The 26,020-nt window shown below is 38.9% G+C and overlaps 1 protein-coding gene across 2 annotated transcripts in view; it reads left to right on the top strand.

Moving 5' to 3' along the window:
* The window catches only part of STX8 (syntaxin 8), a 268,672-nt gene that overhangs the window by 142,272 nt on the left and 100,380 nt on the right, over positions 1 to 26,020 (top strand). The window lies entirely within an intron of this gene.

Here is a 26,020-nt window from a genome sequence, read left to right as displayed (position 1 = left end):
AATCTCCATTTTCCTCCCCTTCTGGAATACCCATGACTCGGATATTTGAGCGCTTGAGGTTGTCTGATATCTCTCTCAGATTTTCTTCCATGTCCTTGATTCTTTTTTCTTTCTCTTTGTCTGCTTGTGTTATTTCAAACAGCCCATCTTCAAGTTCAGAGGTTCTCTCTTCAACTTCGACAAGCCTGCTGGTTAAACTCTCCGTTGTGTTTTTTATTTCGCTGAATAACTTCTTCAGTTCAGCAAGTTCTGCTACATTTTTTTTCAGGAAATTGATTTCCTTGTATATTTCCTCTTTCAGATCCTGTATACTTTTCCTCATTTCATCATGATATCTAGCTGAGTTTTCTTGTATCTCATTCAGTTTCCTTAGAATTATCACTCGAAATTCCTTGTCAGTTATTTCAAGGGCTTCTTGTTCTATAGGATCTAGAGTATGAGATTTATTAACTTTTGGTGGTGTACTTTCTTGATTTTTTGTATTTCTGGTGTCTTTTTTTTGGTGTTTATTCATTGTGGCAGGGGGTTTCACAGTCCACCGGTTTAAGACTAATGACTAACTAGGATGTTGCTGTGGTTGCCAATTTGGTATGGCTCCCGCCGTGACTGCTCAGTTGGCCTCTAGTGTCTTGTGTGTGTGGTTGCCTCGGGTCTTGGGCTTCTCCGGGGATCCACCTTTCTGGTCAGCTTGTACTCTGCTGGGCTGGTGGATCACGTACCACAGGGTGTGTGATCTCTGTTGAGCTTTCACTTTCTGTACAGGACTTCTCCCCGTTCCGTGTGCTCTGGCCCAGGCTGTTAGATCGTGCAGTGGCGACCCCACCGGGTGTGTGGTTCCTGTCGAGTCTCCGCCTCCCTGGCCGCACGTCTCCCCCCTCTGTGCACACTGTGCTGGGCTGGGGCGTGTCTTCTGCACCCCTCGTCTATCAGCTGGGCCTTCAAGACCCTGCTCAGCACCGCCTCGCCCAGGAAGTCTACCAGGTTTCTGCTAGGCACAGACGACCGGTCTCTCTGGGTGCCTTTGTAGCACTGTGTAGATCTTTCTCGGGTCTTGTTCACCTTTGTATCCCCCCGGTATAAACCGAGTCTAGTGCCCGCCTGCAGCCTGCTCTCCGGCAGGTTCAAGCAGACCTGGGAACTCTCCTACCACACTATTCCCAACCAGAAATTCGTTAGGCTTTTTTCCAAACTGGTGGTCGCAGAGATGGTATCTGCCTCCCAGTAACAGGAAGTTTACCAGGGCCGGAGTCCAGGGTGTGGTGGAGTGACAGTCGGCCCGCCCGTACTTCCTAGCCCTCCCAAAACTGGTCCGGACGCCCCACACCCCCAGCCCTGCCAGAGAACCGCGGAGGGAGTGGGAGAGGAGGTCGGCCCGCAGGGTCCGGAAAGCCCCGCGCCAGGCCAAGCAAATGGGCTCAGTGATGGCCGAGCAGGGCGGAGCTGCCCGCACCTGGGAAAATGGAGGCAGCACCGGGGCAGTGAGTGGCCTGGTGGTGCAGGCGGTAGCCGCGTGGGCATCCACCCCCCGAACAGAGCTGTGCCAGGGATCACTCACAGTGCTGTGCCAGGTCGGGCGCTCGCTCTGTCTCTGGTTTGTTGCCTTCCGTGTTCTCGGCGCTGCCGCCTCGGGCTGTTCAGTCGCGGCGCCGCTCGGGCGCTCCCAGGAATCTTCTTTAATGCCGGCCTGAAACCTCGAATCCTGAATAGGGCAGCTGGCCGCCTTCAGTGCGGCCCCAGCCTCCGGGATCCTGGCTGCATCCACAGCAGCCCTGGCGCCGTGTTCGCTGTTTCAAGACTCACTTTTGCAGCTAAGAATCAGTTCTTTTCCTGCTCCACACTTCAAAGCTGTTGCCTGTAAATGAGGCAGCCTCTCCTGCCGGGGGCAAAGTGGCGTTGAGCCCCCACGACCGGCCAGCAGCAGCAGTACTCCCTTAAGAGATGGCCAGAGGAAGGTCCACAAGTTTCCCGGCTGCCTGAGGCCCAGTGGCCACCTTTTCCACCTCAGCTACTCCGCGCCAGCCGCCGCAGCCGCCGCCATCTTGAAACTCCCATCCTGATGCTTCTAATTCTAATCCATTACCACATGGATTGTTCTAGCCTCATCTCCTTGCTACTCTACAAACTCCCACTCCAACAGTGAGAATTTTGCCCTCAGCATCCCCATACATTTCCTTAATTGTTCAGTTCCAATATGCATGGATTGCAGTATCAGACTGTTAACCCATGCCCCTATGAGAAACAACTTTATCAACTAGAATTCAGTGCTTATGTGCAGCTCATTTTGCCTTTAGTCTTATAGACACCACTCATTTTCAAAGCTACTTAGGTCAGTACCTTTTCTTTCCATCTCTTTTAGTGATGCTGTTCCACATATCTGTAGTACAGTTAGATGCTCTTATCACAGTCTATATTCCTTCCTGGAATCCCCAACCTCCTAAATGGTTTTTTTAAAAAATTTACATATGAGGATACTTCAAAAAGTTCATGGAAAAATGGAATTAAAAGATAATATGAATCTTTCCATGAACTTTTCAAAGACCCCTTGTACATTAAAGTTCACTCTTTGTGCTGTAAAATTCCACGGATTTTGACAAATGCATAATGTCACTTACCTACAATTACAGTATCATATAGAATACCCTTACGGCCCTAAAAATTTCTGTGCTTCACCTGTTCATCCCTCCCCTCTTCCTCCCAAACTCCTGGCAACCACTGATCATTTTGCTATCTCTATAGTTTTGCCTTTTCTAGAATGTCATATAATTGGAATCATATAGTATATTACAGCCTTTTTGTTGCATGCAGTTTGCTAAGAACCACGTGTTGATTATCTGTAAATCACTTCAGTCAGAGCTGAGCACATTGTCACCAGGATTCCAGTCTTCAAAAATAATGGAAAGTGGTTGGGGTTTTTTTCTTTTTTCTTTTTCTGTTCTTCTTGTTGTTACCTTATTAGGAAAGATTCTGATGTGGCTTACATTTTAAAAGTAAACTTTTTATTGAGGGGCTGGGAAAACTGGTGAGGTTTATTATTCCTATTGTAGGGTTGTTTAATGCCTAAACAAGACAATGTATGTAATGCTTTTTAGCATATCCTCAAACTAGAGCTTTTGGTGTCTTCTCTAAGCTCTGGAACATTTTTATGACTGTTTTTAAGTTTCATGTTTCCATACTGATGATAATATTTAAAAATTAAAAGAGTAGGGCCGGCCCGTGGCTCACTCGGGAGAGTGTGGTGCTGATAACACCAAGGCCCCGGGTTCGGATCCCATATAGGGATGGCCGGTTAGCTCACTTGGGAGAGCGTGGTGCTGACAACACCAAGTCAAGGGTTAAGATCCCCTTACCGGTCATCTTTTATAAAAAAAAAAAAAAATTAAAAGAGTATTCTGGGTCTTCTGGATGACCACTGTATTGTGTCTTGCTCTGCAGTTCAAGCTCACATTTGTATTTGTGTGTATAATTGTCTTGGATCCCAGTAGTTCTTGGCTGATGAGAAAAGTAGGTATACTTAATATCTAATGATGTATTTGCTTCCAAGAGAAGGCCAAAGCCTGTCACTATGCACTGTATAAAGGATGTCTTCACAATTGGGATAAAAAATAGCAGGACAACCCCAAAGGACCTATACCTTAGTCTGTACCATTGTCCTGTTTTAAGCAGCAATTTAGTATTTACAAAACAAACTTTATCTGTCAACATTAAATTATTATTGTTAAATAGAATTTTAGTTTTGTAATTTTTATTTTTAATATAATATTTATTTTTAGCACTATAAAGAGCCATAAACATAAAGAATATGTACTTACATTTATTTTATATTTAATGAAATAATTTAAATATAATACCTTATCAATATTGAGGTGTGTAGAAGAACTTTTTTTAACTTTAACTATATGTCCTTAAGATTGGGAGACAATGGCCTAGCACATGGCAAGTTCTCAGTAAGTGTTAGTTGTTACCATTATGGTTTTAAAAAATATGAGGTTTTTGTAATATGCTAGTCTAGTCTTGGCTGTCTTTCCTTCCCCACATTTTGGCATGCATTCACTCCTGCAAGTCAGGCAAATTGCTCTCTCCCTTACCCTCCCATACCTAACACAGCTCTTAGATGGTCAGCACTGACTGCCTAGTTGCCAATCCAGTAGACATGGCATATTCCACACCCTCTTTCTTGCAGTGCTGCCCTCTATAACAGCATTCTCTTCTGGATTTTTCGTTTTATTTTCTTGTGGTTTTTTTGCCTCCTTCTTTGCTTCTATTTTTTTGTTCCTCTTATTCTTTAGCTACTAGTGTTCTCTGAGATTCTACCTTTGCCCATAGCTCTCTCTGTTCATTATATATTTTTTCATTTTCATTTTTAAATTAACACACAAAATGGACTTTGTGTATTTCTATGAATTTTTATGTATGTATAGATTTATATAACCACTATCACCAGCAGAACACAGAACAGTTCTATCACTCCAGAAAACTTCCTTGTGCTATTCCTTTGCAGTCATACTGTCCCCCATTCCTAACCCCTAACAATCACTAAACTGATCTCTCCTCTGTCACTAAAGCTTTGTCTTTTGGGTAATGTCATATAAATTGCATCGTATATATGAACTTTTTAGTATTCCATTTTAATTTTTCTATTGTGTTTTTTACTGTATCTTTTTATATAGATTGTTTTAGTGGTTACTAGGGATGATAATATACATACTTAAAATTTTACAATATTTAGTCTCTTCAAATGAGGTGTAGAAAATCTTATCAGATATAGGCCTCTTTATCCTCTCCCCTTTATGTTATAGTTGTCTTTCGTATTACACTTAATGTGCACTGAATGCCAGACATTATAAGTTTTGCTTCAACTGTCGAACATATAATAAAGAAGTCAACTGGAGAATAGTCTGTTATGTTTATCAAGATATTTACCCTTTCCTTTGCTCTCCATTCATTTCTGACATACCAAGTTTCTACTGGTATTGTTTCCCTTCTGTCTGAAGAACTTACATTAGTGGTTCTTTTAGAGTAGATCTGCTGACAACAAATTTTGTTAGTACGTCTTCCTCTGAGAAAGTCTTTATTTCACCTTCATTCCCAAAGGATATTTTTGCTGGGTATAGAATTGCATTGACAGCCTTTTTCTTTCAGCACTTTAAAAATATTGTTATATTTTCTTCTGGGCCTTGTAATTTCTGATGAAAAATTCACAGTGTTTGAAATCTTTGTATCATATCAGTAATGTGTCATTTTTTTTTAGTTGTTTTCAAGATTTTTTTTCCTTTGTCTATAGTGTTCATCAGTTTGGTTATGATGTGTCTGGCATGAATTTCTTTCTGTTTATCTTGTTTAGGGTTTGCTGAGCTTCTTGAATATGTAGGTTTATGTTTAAGGCCAAATTTAGGAAATTTTCAGCCATTATCTCTTCAGATATTTTTGCTGCCCCACACAGTTTTCCTTCCCTTTTGGGACTCCAATGACATGAGTGTTTGACCTTTTCATATTGTCCCATGGGTTCCTAAGGCTGTATTTATTTATATTTCCCTAGTCTCCTTTCTCTTTATTGTTTGGATTGGAAAATTTTTTATTGAACTATCTATGAGTTCACTGCCTCTTTCCTCTGTCATTTCCGTTCTGCTATTGAGCCCATCCAGTGAGTTTTCTAATTTGGTTATTTTATTTTTCAATTCCAAAATTTGCATTTGGTTCTTCTCTATATCTTCTGTTTCTTTGCTGAGACTTTCTATCTTTTCATTTGTTTCAAGACTGTTTACCTTGACTTGTTGGAGCATTTTTTTTTTAAAGAAAATGTAGTTTTATTAATATTATTTTTTTTACATTCTAGGATATTGTTGCAGAGAAATTGGGCAGTTGGGAGGGAAGGAGAGAGGGGAAAGGTGAAGGAAACATGATGGAAGAAGGAAGGAGGAGGGGGTGGGATTAAGGCCTGTGGCACCCCCCTCATTCCCACAGGGGAGACCATGGAGCTTCCAGCGGTGTCTTGGCCCTTGCCAGGCTGGGTGCAGATGTCAGGGGGGTTAGCTGCTTAAAAGTCTTTGTCAGATAATTCCAGCAACTGTGGCTTCTTAGCATTGGCATCTGCTGATTATCTTTTCCCATACAACTTGAGATTTTTAGATTCTTTATATGTTGTATTAGTTCCTGTTGCTTATAACATAATACCTGAAACTGGGTGATTTATAAGGTAAACAAAATTTATTGCTTACAGTTTCTGAGGCTGGGAAGTCCAAAGTCCAGGGGACACATCTGGTGAGGGTCTTGGTGGTGGCTTTACGGTAATGCAAGGATCTCACATAGCAGAAAATGGCAGAACAGAGAAAGCTTAACTTCCTCATTCAGTCTCCTTTCAAAGCCATCAGAACCACACCTATGACCCCCATTTTTAATCCACTCACTACTGCATGGTCCTACAATCTAATTACCTCTTTAAGGCCCTGCTTTTTGATTACCATAATAGGATTTCCCACCCTCTTAACACTGTCACAATGGGGGGCAAGTTTCTAATACATAAAACCTAGGAGACACAATTCAAGCTTCAGTGAGTTTGGGGAGGACATTCAATCCTCTATATATGCTGAGTAATTTGGATTATATCTTGGACATTCTGATTGCTGTGTTATAAAACTGTGGCTTTTGTTTAAATCCTACAGGGATGTTGATATTTTCTGTTTTAGCAGTCAGTTGTCTAGATTGGTTTCAGACTATAGGTTCCAACTAACTTTCTATGGATTGTGGTTCCAATGTCACTGAAGTTTTCATAGCCTTTGCAGTGCCGTTTGGATCTGTCCCACATGTGTACTAGCTGGTGGCCAGTCTGGGAGTTGGGTGGTTTTCTGTCCTGTAGTTCAGTTCTCAATGTCTGTGTATGCTATTTGGGGTCAGTCTGTGCACGCACACCTCAGAAGTGAGTCCAAGAGTTCACGAACTACTTATAGAGGTTGCTTTCCTAAGCTCCTTGCTCTCCATGATCTTCCAGGTACTTTTCAGGCTTTTGAGGCTACCTTTTTGTTTCTCCAGCCCCTGGGGCTTTAGTTACCCCACTCTGCCATACATTTCCTATCTGTGTAGTAGTAGGGTTTCTTTTTCTTTTTTTTTCTAAAATAACCCAATCTGAGGCTGTGGCTTTAAAAAAAAAATGTTTTCCAAACCTACAGAAAAGTTAACAAAACAATATGTATTTTAGGCGTACCTGGTTACAACTCTTCATCTAAATTGAGCAGTTGTTGACACTTAACCACATTTTTTTTTTTTTCATTTTGTATATGTGTGTATACTTATTTTTCCCCCAGCAAATTATTTAAAGTAAGGTGCAGTGTCTTCTCAGTACTTCAGCATGTATCTTCTTAGGACTAGGATGTTTTCCTACATGACTGCAATGTTGTTAGCATATCTAAGAAACTTAACTTTGATGTGGTAATATTGTTTAATATGAAATCCATATTTAAATTTCTCCTATCACCCCAATAATGCTCTTTATCACTTTTTTTGAGGGGGTGCTCCAGCAATCAGTCAGATTACACATTGCACTTGGTTGTCATACTTCTTTAATGTCTTTTAATTTAAAACAGCTCCCCCACTTTTCTTTTCCCTTTTGCCATTGCCATTTTGAAAGAGTCGATGCCTGTTGTCTTACAGGTTTTCCCATAATCTGGATTTGTCTTGACTGTTTCCTTATGATTAGATTTAAATTAAATATTTTTGGCAAAAAAAAAAAAAGACCATGTAAGGAGAGTTGTATACTTCCATTGCCTCACATCGGAAGACCTAAAATGACAGTTGTCCTATTATTGCCGATGCTAAGTTTGCTTACTTGGTTGAGGTGGTATGTGCCATATTTAACTTAAAGGTACCTTTCCCCTCTGTAACTAATAAGTAATCCATGGGATGATACCTTGAGACTATGAATATACTGGTTTCCAACAACCCTTCACCCAGTGGGTTTAATATCAATTGATGATCCTTCCCTGAATCAGTTATAACATAGGTGGTTCTTTGGTGTGAATCTTTGACTTTTTACGGGTGATAAAACTATGCAGAAAAGCATGCAATTATTACATAAAAATCAAATGGTGGTTACTTTTGGGGAACGTGGAGAGGTAGTGATTGGACGGGTACATGGAGTGGGGTGGGGTAGTGTTGAGGTTTTTGCAGTCTCCTTCTTGTAAGTAATGAGTATTCATTGTGTGATAGTTCGTTTAACTGTACATATATTTTTTGCACTTTTCTGCATAAGTTCTCCTTTACAACAAGTTACAATTTTAGCATTGTTTCACAACATTATATTTAGATTTATGTTTAATGGATTTATTGCCTACCGTGATCTATTTTTTTTCTATTTTGTATTTTTGTACACTGACTCAGTCTTGATTTCCTTTTTTTCCATTCTTTTCTTCATCATCTGAAAATACTTCAAGTAATTTCTTTTCAGAATTGGTGCTTCTGTGATATACACACAAACTTTGGGAGAATGTTGTCATGTTATTTGTCTCTGAAATAGTTTTCTGAGTTATACACATGTGTATCTCAGAAAATATTATATAATATAAAATACGTCTCATATATAAAATCGATATATGAGTGTATAGATATAGAAACATATGAAAATATTTGTGTATACACATGTATATAAACATGTGCACGTATAGCAGTTCATTTCAACACATTGTTCATTTATATTTTTCTCTAGCTCTGAGTACTTATGCATGCTTTCTGCAAGTGGAAGCTGGCCCAGCAGTTTACATGCTCAGGCAGTGAATATTAGTGCAGCATGGGGCAAATGCTCTCAACCATTCAGCCCTCCCAAATTGAATGTGTTTTGCATGAATTATTTACTCCACTTAGTCTTTCTGACAGTTTAGAGCAATAATAGCTGACAAAAGTGTGCAAGTGATACTGCTGTACCTGTCATGAAGAAATGCAGGCAGATGATTTTGCTGGATTTTAAAATGCATGTTTTATGGCAGCCCCAGGTGATTTTGAATACACAGAGGTTGAAGACAGGCAGGCAGTTAGGGATTTGGGCAATCCTTTGATGTCTAGAAAGATATCACAAACCTCACTGCAACTTGGGAAGAGTAAACAGAAAAGGGACTGAATGATAGCTAGGTGACACTCCGGCCATAGGCCTGCCTGCCATGGCTTCAGGGGCCCCAGACAGAGATGGGAGTGATGACCATCGTGCGATGCTCTAAACACTTCACTAGGTGACACTGCCTGCCATGGCTTCAGGGGCCCCAGACAGAGATGGGAGTGATGACTATCGTGCGATGCTCTAAACACTTCACTGTAACAAACCTACATAGTTTGGTTTCGTTTAGAGCTCTGTTTCCATGACCTCCTTCCCTGAATTAATGAGGTGGGTGCGTATTCTGTGACTCCTTGCACAAGTGAGTCTTTCTCTCATCTGTGAGCATCCACCATAGTGTGGTGAGAGATTGAATCCTAACATCACAGTCTTCATTCTCACACCTTTTTTTACTCTATTGTCCTCTAATATTTAGTGTTTTACAGAAACAGTCTGATGCCAGTTTAGTTTTCTTCCTTTGTTGATAAGCTTCCTTTCCTTCTGCCTACCATTTGAATGCTTGCAGAATTTTTTCTTTATTCTGAAATTTATAAATTTCCTGGGATGTTTCTAGACCCTTTTCATTGATGTTGATGAGAACTTGATGGGGGTTTTTTGGTTTTTTACATGAACACTCAAGTGTTTTATCAGCTCCAGGAAAATTTCTTTCCTTTGTTATTATTATAATAATTATTTATAATTATTTTAAATATTTAAATATTTATATTTATTTATAATTATTGTTTCTCTCCCCGTTTTCCTGGATCTTTATTCTTGTCTTTTTTTTTTTTTTCCTTCCATTTTTTGTCCTCTCTAACCTTTCTCCTGTGACTTCTCGGAGATTATTCAGGCTTGTTTTCTAAATCTCTTACCTAGTTTACCATCTGCTTAACTGCCTTCATTGTGTTTTTTGCTTTGACAATCGTGCTTCTGTCTGTATGCACTGTTTCTAGTAATCTTAGATTCTTCCCTCATTGTGTGTTTCTCTGTTCTTGTTGCACTGATTTACTGTCCTCTTGAATACCGTTTTTAAAGAAGAAACTAGACAGTTTTTCCAAGTTTCTCCTTTTCTTGAAGGAATTTAATTTTCTAGGGCAGAGAGGAAAGGAGGAGAGAACATTCTTTTGAATACTCCTCAGGCGTTCCTTCATTTTGGGTCTTTATTTAGACCTGTTTTCTGTTCGCTGAACTTCATACACACAGATATGTGCCTGTCTGATACTAGAAGTTGGGAAGGGTTGTATCATGGTGTAGACCTCTGTTACACATTTTTAGGCCTTAGTTTATGGTCAGGAGGAAGTAGGACAGAAGCCCATGCTTTCTGCCTAGCCTGGCTCACCTCGTCATGTGTAAGGTCTGAACAGGTGTGGCCAATGGAAATTTCTCTAGACAAGGGAGCATTCCCTGTGCCCCCAAGACTGAGTGGTTCCCGCAGGCTCTGCTTGGGTCTGCTGGTTTCCCTGCAACTGCCCTGCCATAGCATACCACAGGCCAGTTACTGCTTTTCCTTTGCTGAGTCACAAGTTGGTGTTTCCTTCTGGCCCTGTTTTCTGTAATATAGTGAACATCTCTTTCTAGTGCACAGTATTAATAGAGGTCACCCCCTCTCCGTTTTTAGTTTCCATTGATAATTTAAAACATGGTTTCAATTGTAGGGAATAGAGAGAGTTTAACTAGTACCCCAAGAAAAACTCTTCATTCACTTTTTTTTTTAACATTTGTCTTCAAATGTTATTAGCAATGTAAGCAAAAGGCATAATAACATAATGACTTTACAACTGCAGGAGTCCGTTATGAGTATAAAAAGACACCAAATTCATCTGAAGACATACAGCACACTTCACTGCATTTATATAGAATTTATTGAGGCAGCGATTGAGAGTAGAAAAAGATTATGGATTCTGATCCGAGGATGGGGTTGTTGGTCCTGCATATTCAGGAAGGGTAGAGTAAATGGCCCCTTTATCGATGACAAAAGAGATTGGCTTAACTGCCATGAGGATATACATCAAATATTGAGAAGAAAGAACTTCAGGACCTAAGTGTTCTATTTAAACCTGTAGTTGCTGCTCAGAAAATAAAGATGCAGACCCCAAATCAGTGGTTTATATGTTCTTCATGCAAGAGCAACATACTAAAGGAGACAAGTAAGCTGTGTTGATTGGTGGCTTTGGGGAAGGCTGAGAACGTTGAAACAAATGTGCAAATGATACATAGCTTCTAAGCAGAAGGGACTGTACATGTTCACATAGAAAATTTAGAAAACATACAAGAATACAAGGAGAAAATCACTAGTGATCTAGCTAATTGTTAATAATTTGGTAGTCTTTTGAGGAGCCGGCATCCTGAACTCCGGCGCGCCGGGTTTTTTGAGCTGCTGCGAGCTTGAGGAGGGAGGGGAGCGCGGCAGCAGACCGAGCACTGGGTTCATCCAAGGATTGGTCGCAAGTAGGGAGCTTTCACCACGACACCGGGACCCTCGGACTGTGCCTGCGCCGCACCCGAGGCTCTAGCCCGCGTGACCCTCAGATGCTGAGATTCATTCTGTACTATAGACTTTTCTGACTGATGGAACACTGCCAGAGCCCACTTGGAATTCTTTGCACCTTCATGCTGAGGAATCATTGACATATAGTAACTCCACAGCATGTGGCTCCAAGAGCTCCCCTAAAAGCCAGAGGCGGCGGCGGCCGAGGACGGAGACGGGGACAGCGACTACGGGGAGGCAGAAAGGGAGCTGCCCAGCCCGGCCCAGCCCCGTGAGTGACCCCCGGCCCGGCCCTGGTAGGGGGGCGGACGCCCACCCGGCTTCCGCCTGCCCACCGGGCCACTCACCGGCTCCGGGGCTGCCTCCATTTTCTCAGGTGGTGGCAGCTCCGGCCCAGCTCGGCCAAGCCTGTCCTCTTCGTGTGGCTCTGCTCCTCACTGAAACTTCCCACTTGCTTGCCACGGCGCGGGGCTTCCTGGGGCCTGTGGGCCAGCCTCCCCTCCAACTCTCTCCGTGGTTTTCTGGCGGGGCTGGTGGTGTGGGGCGTCCCCGGCCAGTGTTGGGAGGGCAAGGCAGTACAGGCTGGGCCGACTGTCACTCCACTGCACCCTGGGCTCCGGCCCCCGGTAAACTTCCTGTTACCGGGAGGCAGATACCATCTCGGAATGGCCACCAGTTCGGAAAAACGCCTAACCAATTTCTGGTTAGGAATAGTGTGGTCGGAGAGTTCCTGAGTTCGCTTGAACCTGCCGGAGAGCTGACTGCGGGCGGGCACCGGAGTCGGTCTGCGCCGGGGGGATTCAAAGGTGAACCGTGTGCTGCCAGCTCCTCCCCTGAGGAGCTCACGCTCTGGTGTGGGAGAAAAGACAAGTACACAAATAACCGCGATACCAGGAGGAAGGTGATAAGTCCCGAGAAATATCTACACAGTGCTACAAAGGCACCCAGAGTGACCGGTCGTCTGCTCCTAGCAGAAACCTGGTAGACTTCCTGGGCGAGGCAGTGCCGAGCAGGGTTTTGAAGGCCCAGCTCATAGACGAGGGTTGCAGAAGACAAGTCCCAGCCCAGCCCAGTGCGCACAGAGCGGGGAGACGTCCGGCTAGGGAGGCGGAGACTCGGCAGAAAACACACATCCTGTGGGGCCCCCACTGCGTGATCCAGCAGCCCAGCCTAGTGTGCACAGAGTGGGGAGACATCCGGATAGGGAGGCAGAGACTCGACAGAAACCACACACCCTGTGGGGCCGCCACTGCGTGATCCAGCAGCCCGGGCCAGAGCGCACGGAACAGGGAGAAGTCCAGCACGGGAAGTGGAAACTCAGCAGAGACCACACACCCTGCGGTACCGCCCCGTGATCCAGCAGCCCAGCAGAGTCCAAGCTGACCAGAGAGGTGGCTCCCCGGAGAGGCCCAAGACCTGAGGCAACCACACACATAAGGCACTAAGGGCCAACTGAGCAGTCACGGAGGTAGCCATACCAAATTGGCAACCATAGCAACATCTTAGTTAGTCAATAGTCTCAAACCGGTGGACTGTGAAATCCCCTGCCACAATGAATAAACATCAAAAAAAAGATACCAGAAATACAAAAAATCAAGAAAGTACACCACCAAAAGTTAATAAATCTCAAACTCTAGATCCTATAGAACAAGAAGCCCTTGAAATGACTGACAAGGAATTTCGAGTGATAATTCTAAGGAAACTGAATGAGATACAAGAATACTCAGCTAGACATCATGATGAAACAAGGAAAAGTATACAGGACCTGAAAGAGGAAATGTACAAGGAAATCAATGTCCTGAAAAAAAATGTAGCAGAACTTGCTGAACTGAAGAAATTATTCAGCAAAATAAAAACACAACGGAGAGTTTAACCAGCAGGCTTGTCGAAGTTGAAGAGAGAACCTCTGAACTTGAAGATGGGCTGTTTGAAATAACATAAGCAGACAAAAAAAAAAGAAAAAAGAATCAAACACATTGAAGAAAATCTGAGAGAGATATCAGACAACCTTAAGCGCTCAAATATCCGAGTCATGGGTATTCCAGAAGGGGAGGAAAATGGAGATTCCATTGAAAACATATTCAACAAAATAGTGGCAGAAAACTTCCCAGGTATAGGAAAAATCACAGATCTTCAGATCCAGGAAGTTCAACGATCTCCAAACGTATTTAACCCAAAAAGGCCTTCTCCAAGACATGTTATAGTCAAATTGGCAAAACTCAGAGACAAAGAGAGAATCTTAAAAGCTGCAAGAGAGAAGCGTCAAATCACCTATAAGGGAGCCCCAATCAGGCTAACATCAGACTTTTCATCACAAACCCTAAAAGCTAGAAAGGAATGGGATGATATATTCAAAATACTAAAAGACAAAGATTGCCAGCCAAGAATACTCTACCCTGCAAGGCTATCCTTCCGAAATGAAGGGCAAATAGTATATTTCTCAGACAAACCAAAACTGCGGGAGTTCACTACCACACGACCACCCTTACAAGAAATCCTCAAGGGAGTACTGGGTTTGGTTCCTGAAAAATAACTACCACTGCCATAAAAACCCAAGAAAAATCAAAACCCACTAGTATAATAAAAATGGCATTCATGAAGAGAAAACAAACAAACAAAAACGCTATCTACAACCTAAGGAACCAACAAACACAGAAACCAAACAGTAAATCAGAAAGCAAGGAACAAAAGACACCTAAGACAACCAAACAACCAATAAAATGCTAAGAATAAATCAACACCTTTCAAGAACAACTCTTAATGTAAAAGGCTTAAATTCCCCCAAAAAAGACACAGACTGACTGACTGGATTAAAAAGGAAGACCCAACTATATGCTGCCTACAAGAGACCCACCTCACCCATAAAGATTCACATAGACTAAGAGTGAAAGGATGGAAAAAGATTTACCATGCAAACAGAAAAGAAAAACGAGCTGGAATAGCTATTCTTATATCGGACAAAATAGACTTTAAACTAAAAACCATAAAAAGAGACAATGAGGGACACTACTTAATGATAAAAGGACTGATGCATCAAGAAGACATAACAATCATAAATATGTACGCACCCAATGTTGGAGCAGCCAGATTTATAAAACAAACTCTATTAGACCTAAAGAAGGAAATAGACACTAATACCATAATAGTGGGGGACCTGAACACCCCACTGTCAATATTAGACAGATCATCTAGGCAAAGAATCAGTAGAGAAACACATGATCTAAACAATACTCTAGACCAATTGGAATTGGCAGATATCTACAGAACATTCCATCCAACAACCAGAGAATATTCATTCTTCTCATCAGCACATGGATCATTCTCCAGGATAAATCACATATTAGGTCACAAATCAAGTCTCAATAAATTAAAAAAAATTGGAATTATCCCATGTATTTTCTCAGACCACAATGGATTAAAACTAGAAATTAATAACAAACAAAACTCTGGAAACTATACAAACACATGGAAATTAAACAGCATTCTACTTAATGACATATGGGTCCAAGAAGAAATCAAGCAGGAAATCAAAAAATTTATTGAAACTAATGAAAACAATGATACATCATACCAAAACCCGTGGGATACTGCAAAAGCAGTATTAAGGGGGAAGTTTATTGCATTAAATGCTCACCTCAGAAGAATGGAAAGATGGCAAGTGAACAACCTAACACTTCACCTTAAAGAACTAGAAAAACAAGAACAATCCAAACCTAAAGTTAGCAGACAGAAAGAAATCATTAAAATCAGAGCAGAACTTAATGAAATTGAAACCCGAAAAACAATACAAAAGATCAACGAATCAAAAAGGTGCTTTTTTGAAAAGATAAATAAAATTGACAAACCATTAGCATGGCTAACAACAAAAAGAATAGAGAAGATTCAAATAACAAAAATTAGAAATGAAAAAGGCGATATTACAACTGATTCATCTGAAATACAAGGAATCATTCGAGGCTACTATAAACAACTGTACGCCAACAAATTTGAAAATCTGGAGGAAATGGATAAATTTCTGGACACACACAAGCTCCCAAAACTGAACCGTGAAGACGTAGAAAATTTGAACAGACCAATAACAATAAAGGAGATTGCAGCTGTTATCAGAAGGCTCCCAACAAAGAAAAGCCCAGGACCAGATGGATTCACAGCAGAATTTTACCAAACATTCAAAGAGGAATTGACACCGATTCTTTACAAACTATTCCAAAAGATTGAAAGGGACGCAAATCTCCCAAACTCATTCTATGAAGCAAACATCATCCTGATACCAAAACCAGGTAAAGATATAACCAGAAAAGAAAACTGCAGGCCGATATCCTTGATGAATATAGATGCAAAAATCCTCACTAAAATACTAGCAAACAGAATAAAGCAACACATATGTAAAATTATTCACCACGATCAAGTGGGATTCATCCCAAGGATGCAAGGTTTGTTCAACATACGCAAATCAATAAATGTGATACACCATATTAATAAACTCAAACAGAAGGACCATATGATCATCTCTATAGATGCTGAAAAAGCATTTGATAAAGTTCAGCACTCATTCATGACAAAGATCCTGTGTAAGTTAGGTATAGAGGGAAAGTATCTCAACATAATTAAAGGCATATATGACAAACCCACTGCCAATATCATCCTGAATGGGGAAAAGCTGAAAGCTTTTCCTTTAAGAACAGGAACTAGACAAGGATGCCCACTCTCACCACTCCTATTCAACATAGTGTTGGAAGTACTAGCCAGAGCAATCAGAGAAGAGAAGGAAATAAAGGGCATCCAGATAGGACAAGATGAAGTCAAACTGTCCCTGTTTGTAGATGACATGATCCTATATATTGAACAGCCTAAAACCTCTACAAATCCTCTTGGAATTGATAAATGATTTCAGTACAGTAGCAGGATACAAAATCAACAAAAATCAGTAGCATTTCTTTTCTCCAATAGTGAACATGCAGAACAAGAAATCAAGAAAGCCTGCCCATTTACAATAGCCACTAAAAAAATAAAATACTTAGGAATTGAGTTAACCAAGGAGGTGAAAAATCTCTATAATGAGAACTACAAACCACTGCTGAGAGAAATTAGAGAGGATACAAGAAGATGGAAAGATATCCCATGCTCTTGGATTGGAAGAATCAACATAGTGAAAATGTCCATACTACCCAAAGTGATATACAAATTCAATGCAATCCCCATCAAAATTCCAAAGACATTTTTCTCAGAAATGGAAAAAACTATCCAGACATTTATATGGAACAATAAAAGACCACGCATAGCCAAAGCAATTCTGAGCAAAAAAAATAAAGTTGGAGGCATAACACTACCCGACTTTAAGCTATACTACAAAGCTATAATAACCAAAACAGTATGGTACTGGCATAAAAACAGACACACTGACCAATGGAATAGAATAGAGAATCCAGAAATCAACCCACACACCTACAGCCATCTGATCTTTGACAAAGGCACCAAGCCTATACACTGGGGAAGAGACTGCCTCTTTAGCAAATGGTGCTGGGAGACTGGATATCAATATGCAGGAGAATGAAACTAGACCCATACCTTTCACCATACACTAAACTCAGCTCAAAATGGATTAAAGAATTAAATATCCACCCTGAAACAATAAAACTTCTTAAGGAAAATATAGGAGAGACACTTCAGGAAATAGAACTGGACACAGACTTCATGAATATGACCCCAAAAGCATGGGCAACCAAAGGAAAAATAAACAAATGGGATTATATCAAACTAAAAAGCTTCTGCACAGCAAAAGAAACAATTAACAGAGTTAAAAGACAACCAACAGAGTGGGAGAAAATATTTGCAAAATATACATCTGACAAAGGATTAATATCCAGAATATGCAAGGAACTCAAACAACTTTACAAGAAAAAAACAAGCAACCCAATTAAAAAATGGGCAAAAGAGCTAAGTAGGCATTTCTCTAAGGAAGATATACAAATGGCCAACAGACATATGAAAAAATGCTCAGCATCACTCAGCATCCGGGAAATGCAAATCAAAACCACATTGAGATACCATCTAACCCCAGTTAGGATGGCTAAAATCCAAAAGACTATGAACGATAAATGCTGGCGAGGTTGCGGAGAAAAAGGAACTCTCATACATTGTTGGTGGGACTGCAAAATGGTGCAGCCTCTATGGAAAATGGTATGGAGGTTCCTCAAACAATTGCAGATAGATCTACCATACGACCAAGCTATCCCACTGTTGGGAATATACCCAGAGGAATGGAAATCATCAAGTCGAAGGTATACCTGTTCCCCAATGTTCATCGCAGCACTCTTTACAATAGCCAAGAGTTGGAACCAGCCCAAATATCCATCATCAGATGAGTGGATACAGAAAATGTGGTACATCTACACAATGGAATACTACTCAGCTATAAAAACGAATGAAATACTGCCATTTGCAACAACATGGATGGACCTTGAGAGAATTATATTAAGTGAAACGAGTCAGGCACAGAAAGAGAAATATCACATGTTCTCACTTATTGGTGGGAGCTAAAAATTAATATATAAATTCACACACACACACACACACACACACACACACACACACACACACACACACACACACAGAGAGAAAACCGGGGGGGGCGGGGGAAGAAGATATAACATCTACAATTACTTGAAGTTGATACGACAAGCAAACAGAAAGGACATTGTTGGGGGGGAGGGAGGAGAGGAAGGGAGGTTTTGGTAAGGGGCAACAATAATCAACCACAATGTATATCGACAAAATAAAAAAATAAAAAATAAAAAAAATAAAAAGTAAAAAAATAAAGAAAAAGATTATGAAGTATAGTTAGAGTCAGATATTTTGATACCATATAGTATTTCTTAATGCTTTTGATTCTGTCGTTTTGTGTTACACTTTATATTGTCTGCTTTTTCCATTCTATACAAGAATGGCAGTCAGTGTCTCAAATTAACACATTTTAGAATATAAAATGCTCCTTGAAACCAAATGCAAATACTTACCAGGAAACAAGATATCAGTTTCTTTTTGAAGGCTCTACTGTCAGGAATCTGAACTAGTCAGCTGTTTGTTTCACAACTTGTATTCCGAAACCTGTATTTAATTTGCTCTTAATAGACTGTGGTTAGGGGAATTCCCACCTTAGTAGCTCGTGGTCTGCAGGGTGGGAATTCCCGTAGGCTGCTAGCCTAGGAAATCTCCCTCTGAGGTCATAAGAACTGACAAGTGAAATGAATGCCATCAGACCAACCAACAGTGGCAGTATAAACTTTTAAAAAAATAATTTGGCAATCTGTTTCAAAGTCCACAAAGCAGTCATAATCACACTCTGTTAAGGAAATGATTCAAAAAAATGAAAATAATAAGGGAGGAAATAATTCATTGACTTAGTATTTAGAAATATAGAAGCATTCTAAGTATGTAACGATGGGCTATTATTTAATGAATGTTTACTTAATGGAATGAATATTTTGTAACCATTAAAAATTATAACTGTGAAGACTATAGCTACATGAAAGAGTATAAGTAATATCACATCAGGGGAAGGCTTACATATTGAATTATATGAAAATGTGTGTATTTATGCCAAATCTTAGAAGGGAACACATCAAAATGATTATAGCAGTTATTGTACTGGGGTGTTTGGATAGTGTTTGATTTTTCCTCTCATTTATAAACTGCTGTTAAATGATTTTTATAACTTAAAAAATAGAGTTGTTCAAAAAACAACAACGAACAATAAGTAATCTGAAGAAGAGGCTTACTACCCAAAATGAAAAACTTTGTGTTTGGTCTAGATTAAAATATTAACCCCTTCAGTGTTGACTACAGACATTTGCTGAGCTAATCTGCTACACATTCGTTGCTTTGTCTCTAAGTCACACTTATGAATATTTACAAATTTAAAAAAGAAATCTATCTAGAGACCCAGTTAACGTATAACAGCTGACAAATTATATTTATTGTCAGACAAGGAATATTTTGCACTTGACTTTGTTATAGTGACAGAGACTGTTAAGCCTGAATTTTGTATTATGAGATATATTGTGGCATTAAGACATATCATGCAATCCTGACTATAATCAGTTGCGTGAGAACAGTGTACCAAGCATGACTGTTACTGTGGAATAAGGCATGAGGCACTGATCATAAAAATACCCAACTATGGTTCTGCACTGATTAGTCAAAAACTGAAATAATGCATCCAAGTCCACCTGTTGTTACAGTTTAGGAAGAATACTGTGCCCAAAGCATCATAATGCCATAAGATCTGGAAATCACTTTTTTTGAGGACTTGAAAATTTGGATCTAAGTTTGTTTAGCCTAGAAGAGAAGACTAAGGAGAAATATGAAGAGAATTGTATAAGAAAGAACACTGGTATTGTGTTGGTCTGGAAATGACAAAAGTAGAAGTCGAAAGGCAGATTTTCAACTTACCGTATAACGAACTTTATATTAATTATAGTCACCTTGTAGCTCAAATGGAACTTCACGAATTTCCATGTTATCAGTAACTGGGAGTGTTCGGTGAAGGACTAACTGTCCCACTGCAGGGATATTGCAAAAGGGGAAGGAACTACCAGGTGATCGCATGACTTCGTGCAAGTCTAAAATTTTGTTGTCCTAAGGCATTTATTTTTTCTTGCCTGCCTGCCTCCCTCCCTTTCTCCCTTTCTTCCCTCCCTTCCTCCCTTCCTTCCTTCCTTTCCTTTTCTCTTATGTACTGGAAGATCTTAGGAATATCATAATATTGTAAACTTGTATTTTTTTCCTGATTTACATTTTCAATTGGGGTATAATTTACATACAACAAAATGCAAAGATCTTTAGTGTTCAGTTCTATGCGTTTTGACAACTGTATATATTTGTGTGACCATTTAGAACATTTCCATCATCCTTCTCAGTCAATTCCCCTACCCCAGAGGCAGGCATTTTCTGATTTCTATCCTGTAGATTAGGTTTATCCTTATATTTCATATAAATGAAATAATTAAGTATATATTGATTTTTATTATTTTAGCCAATAAAATTATTTCACAATTTATACAGTTGTTGCATTCATTAGTAGCTCATTTTTTAAATTGCTGAATAGTATTTCATTTTACAAATATACCCCGATTTGCTTATTCATTCTTTTAGTGATGGATCTTTGGGTTGTTTCTAGTTTTGGATTCTAATGAATAAGGACTCCAGAATAGGTATTTTTCTATACAGGTCTTTTTGAGAAATATGTTTTTATTTCTGTTTCATATATATGTAGGAGTGAAGTTTCTCGTGAGAGGGTGGATATATGGTTAACTTGATTGGAACTGACAAACACTTGTACAGTGCCTTTTGTGCCACACGTTCCCCAACAATTAGTACTGTCAATCTTTAATTTTAGCATTCTAGCGGGTGCAAAGTAGTATCTTATTGCAGTTTAAATTTGCATTTTCCTAATGACTAATGATGTTGAGCTCCTTTTTGGATACTTATTGGCCATTTGTATATCTTCTTTTGTAAAACATCTGTTCAGATCTTTGGCCTATTTTAAAATTAGATTGTCTGTCTTTTTTATTGTTAATGTGTAGTTATTTAACATAACATCTGTTTAAATCTTTTGCATATTTTAAAATTAGCTTGCTTGTCTTTTTTATTGTTAATATGTAGTTATTTATATATTCTAGATACAAATCCTTTGTCAGATATATGTCCCGCAAATATTTTTTACCAGTCTGTGGCTTGTTTATTAATTTTTATAATAGTGTCTTTGGATGAGCAAAAAATTTTATCTTGATGACCAGCAATTGATCAATTTATTTTCTTTTGTGGATAGTCTTTTTATGTTCAAGAATTTTTGCCTATCCAAAGTTGTGAAGATTTTATTCTGTTTTCTTCTTCTAGAAGTTTTATAGTTTGAGGTTTTACAGTTAGGTCTGTGAACCATCTCGAATCAATTTTGTGTGTATGGAGGGAGAAAGGGTTGAGGGTTTTTTAATTTCTATATATCCAGTTCCAACATCATTTGTTGAAAATACTTTTCTTTCCCTATTTGATTGACTTTGTTGTCAGTACCTTCGTTAAGAATTGAGTATACACACGCATGTGAGCATGCACACACAGGTCTATCTCTGGATTCTATGTTCTGTTCTGTTGATCTATTTATCTGTCCTTATTCCAATACTATGCTGTCTTGATTACTATATATTTATAATAAATCTTGAATCTGGGTAGTATAACACCTCCAACTTTGTTGTTTCTTTGTCAAGATTTTTTTGTCTATTATAAATCTTTTGCATTTCCATGTCAATTTTAGAATTGGCTTGCTAATTTCATTTTTAAAGCATAATAGGGTTTTGATTGGGATTGCATTGAATCTATACATCAACTGAGAAACATGAACAGATATTTTTAAAATATTGAGTCTTCTGATCCATGAACATGGTATATCTTTCTGTTTATTTAGGCTTTCTTTAATTTCTCTCAGCATTGTTTGACTGTTTTTATCATAGAGGTCTTGCACATCTTCTGTTAGATTTATTTCTGATTATTTGATGTAGCTTTTGATGCTATTACAAATGATTTTTTTTCTTTTTTTCTAAATATGAGTAAATATATAGAAATACATTGCATTTTAAAATTTATTTTGTGTCTGCAAATTTGTTAAACTCTATTAGTTCTAGTAGTTTTTAAATAGGTTCCATAAGGTTTTCTATATATTCAATCATGTCATCTGCAAATATGCAGTTTTACATCTTTCTTTCAAATATTTTTGTCTTTTTTTTTTTCCTTATTGAACAGTGTGGAACATCTAATAAAATGTTTGACAGAAGTCATCAGAGCAGATATCCTTGCTTTGTTCCTGATCTTAGAGAAGAATGGTTCAGTGTTGATGCCCTTCATCATCAGGCTGAGGAAGTTGTCTTTCATTCTTATTTTGCTGAGAATTTGTATCATAAATGGACACTGAATTTTGTTAGTTCCTTTTTCTGCATTAATTGAGATGATCATATGATCATGTCCTTTAGTGTGATCATTGGCTTTTTACGTCTTTCTTTTTTTCTAATATATACGTTTAGAGCAATAAACTTCTCTCTAAGCACTGCTTCAGTTGCATCCCACAAACTTTTATGTCTTGTTCTGTCCAGACCGCTATAACAAAACACCTTAAACTGAGTGGCTTATAAACAACAGAAATTTATTTCTCACAGTTTTGGAGCCTGGGAAGTCCAAGATCAGGGTGCTGGCAGATTTGGTGTCTGGTAAGAGCCTGCTTCTCAGTTAATAGACAGGTGTCTTTTTGCTGTAACCTCACATGGTGGAAGGAATGAGGGAGCTTTCTGGGACCTCTTTTATAAGGGCACAAATCCCATTCATGGGATGACATTCATTCATTCATGAGGGTTCCACCCTTATGACCTAATTATTTTCCAAAAGCCTTACCTCCAAATACTATTACATTAGGGATTAGGTACTAACATATGAAGTTTGAGAGCACGTAAACATCCAGTCTGTAGTAGTTGTCATTATCATTCAGTTTAATATATTTTCTACTTTCTCTTGTGATTTCATCTTTGTCCTGTGGGTAATTTAGAGGTGGTTTCCATAATTTTCAAATACTGGGGAATTTTCCATTTTGGTCACATGTGTCCTTTTGTCTTGATGAGAAGTTTCATTTTTATCTCTGATAATACTCTTTGTCTGGAAGTCTATCTGGCCTGATATTAATATAGCCATACCAGCTTCTTATGCAAACACTATGCTTTATATTTAAAGTTCCTTGGAAAGCATATAGTTATGTCAGCATCATCTTTTTAAAAAAATTTTGCCAGATAGTCTTTGTATTTTAATTGAAGAGTTTAGTCTATTTATATTGAATGTGACTATTGATACAGTTGAGTTTAAGTATGCCATCTAGGTATTTCTGTTCTTTTTGTCCCATCTGTCCTTTGTTCCTCTGTACCTCCTTTCTTGCCTTTTTTTTAGGTGAATCATACATTTTTAGTATTTAATTTTATTCCCTCTATGGATTTTTTAAAGCTATAACTCTTGCTAGGGTGTGCATGTGTGCATTGCTTTTCTTTTCTTTTTTCTCTTTTTTAAAGTTATTGCTTTAGAGCTGTGTTGTTCAGTACAATAGTCACTAGCCACATGTGGCTATTTAAATTTTAAATAACTGAAATATGATGTCTTAGTTCATTTTGTGTTGCTATTACAGAATACCTGAGACTGGATAATTTATAAAATTTATGTATTTGGCTCTCAATTTTGGTGGTTAGAATGTCCAAGACTGGGCAGCTTCATCTGACAAGGGCCTCAGATTGCTTCCACTCATGGCAGAAAGTGGAAGGGGAGCCAGTGTGTGCAAAGAGATTACATGGCAAGAGAGGAAGCAAGAGAGAGGAAGGGAAGATGCCAGTCTCTTTTTAACAACCAGTTCTCATGGGAACTAACAGAGTGAGAACTAACTCTCTTACCACCAAGGGAAGGCATTAATCTGTTCAGGTGGGATTGTCCCCCATGACCCAAAAACCCCTCACTAGGTCCCACCTCCCAACACTGCCACATTGGGGATCAAATTTCAATATGAATTTTGGTAGGGGCAAATGATACTCAGACCATAGCATATGAGAAAATAAAAATATGTTCATGGGTCTGTATAGATAATGGATTGAAAGGATTCAAGACAAGAGAAAGAAAGATAAGTAACAGTTTAAGAGAAATGTTAGGATTGAGAGATACTGGGGAGGTGTTAAACATGAAAGTGGCTAACAAATGGAATGTCAGATGAAGGAGGAGAAGGGAGAAGGCCAAGGGACTCTTAAGATTTCTAGCTTGGGCAAGCAAATGAATGATGATGCCATTAATTGAGACAGGGAATATAGGAAGGGAGTCAAATTTGGGGGGAAATTGAGGGGTTTAGTTTTAGAGACCTTAAGAGTCGGATGGTTGTTGGTATTTCAAGGTAGATTATCAGTAGTAGGAAGCTGGCTATATGGGTCAAGAGTTTTGGAGTGCTACCTAGAGCAGAACATTTTCAGGTTTTTAATTTAAACATCAATGAAGTAAAAGGTATATAAAGTCACCATGGTAGCATTACAGAGTAAGAATACAAAACTCTGGGGATCACCCACATTTAAGAGAAGAGACTCTAGACAGAGTTTCTGGATAGATGGAAGGAAAACTGGGAGAGAATACGTTATGGAATACAAGGGAATAGAGAGTTATAAATGAATTGTTAAATAATAGTGAAAGATTTTCTAAGCAGGTGTTGCTTAGATAATATTTGACAAATTTGGCTTAGACTCAGTTTTCTCAGAAGCAGCGAAGTGCTGTGAGAATTATTCACTGCTTTTATCCTTTAGGCTTCATTCATTCATTGCCTTTATTTTTTCATATTTATTTTATCCTGCTCTGTGCTAGGCACTATCCTAGGGGTGAGAGATATAGGAATAAATAAAAGTTAGTTTATGTCACACTCTCTCTGTAAAAGAAAGACAAGTAAACAAATAGAATACAACATGTAAGGGTCTATAAGTAAGAGGAGGTTTGTAGGAAGGGCTGCCGGAGGCTAGCAGAAGGAACACACAACTCTTCTGTGCCTTTTAGATACTATTCTTTCTGCATAGATTGCCCTTTTCCTGCTTTTTCACCCACATGACTTTCAAAACTCAAATCAGTTGTCATTCTGGAAACTTTCTTTGACTTCCTTGTTTGCTTTATTTAATGCTTTAAGAAAAAAACAACACACGTCCAAAGCAGTCACTGGAAAAAGAGAGGAAGAGTGGAGGGAAGGAGGGAAGAAAGAGAATCAAAATTGAAAAAGTTATATATGTTCATAAGAAATTTAAACAATACTGAAAAATACAAGAAAGAAAGCCATCAATCACACAGGATCCCACCACCTAGAAATAATCATTATTAACATTAGATTAACACCAGCCACATGTCTCACTATAGGCTTATAAATATAAAAGGATAGATAGAAATAATTTCACATAATTAAGATCATATTATATATGCTATTTTAAATGTTGTAAAGTGCTTAATTTCACTTTTAAAAGATTAGTGTTAAAAAAAAGGTGAACTTCACATAAAGGATTCTTCACAAGAAGTAGCAATTATTAAAAGATCCATCAAGGTTAACAAAAGAAATTACGTAAAACATTGAAGTTTTGGTGATTTTAAGAAGCTATAAATATCTATATGTTAAATCTTTCAAAGCTTAATGTGACTCCCTGTGAGAGATGAAGAAATTAGCACTTTCAACTTGTTTTCATCCTCCTTCTTTCTTCTCAACTGATGCCTAATTTTTCAGTTGGCTTATATTTGTCACTGTTTGTAGCATTTATATACCTTTGTATAATCTAATGCATGTATCTGTCTATTCTTAGTTCCGTATTTAAGTGGATTCAGTTCTCACCCTCATCTCTAACGTCGTGGTCTCTGGCTTCTCCATTAGAGTT

Source organism: Cynocephalus volans, chromosome 10 (genome assembly GCF_027409185.1).
Source record: "Cynocephalus volans isolate mCynVol1 chromosome 10, mCynVol1.pri, whole genome shotgun sequence".
In the NCBI taxonomy this organism is placed as follows: Eukaryota; Metazoa; Chordata; class Mammalia; order Dermoptera; family Cynocephalidae; genus Cynocephalus; species Cynocephalus volans.
The sequence above is the reverse complement of the archived record's forward strand: the minus strand, read 5'-3'. Positions and strand labels throughout refer to the sequence as shown.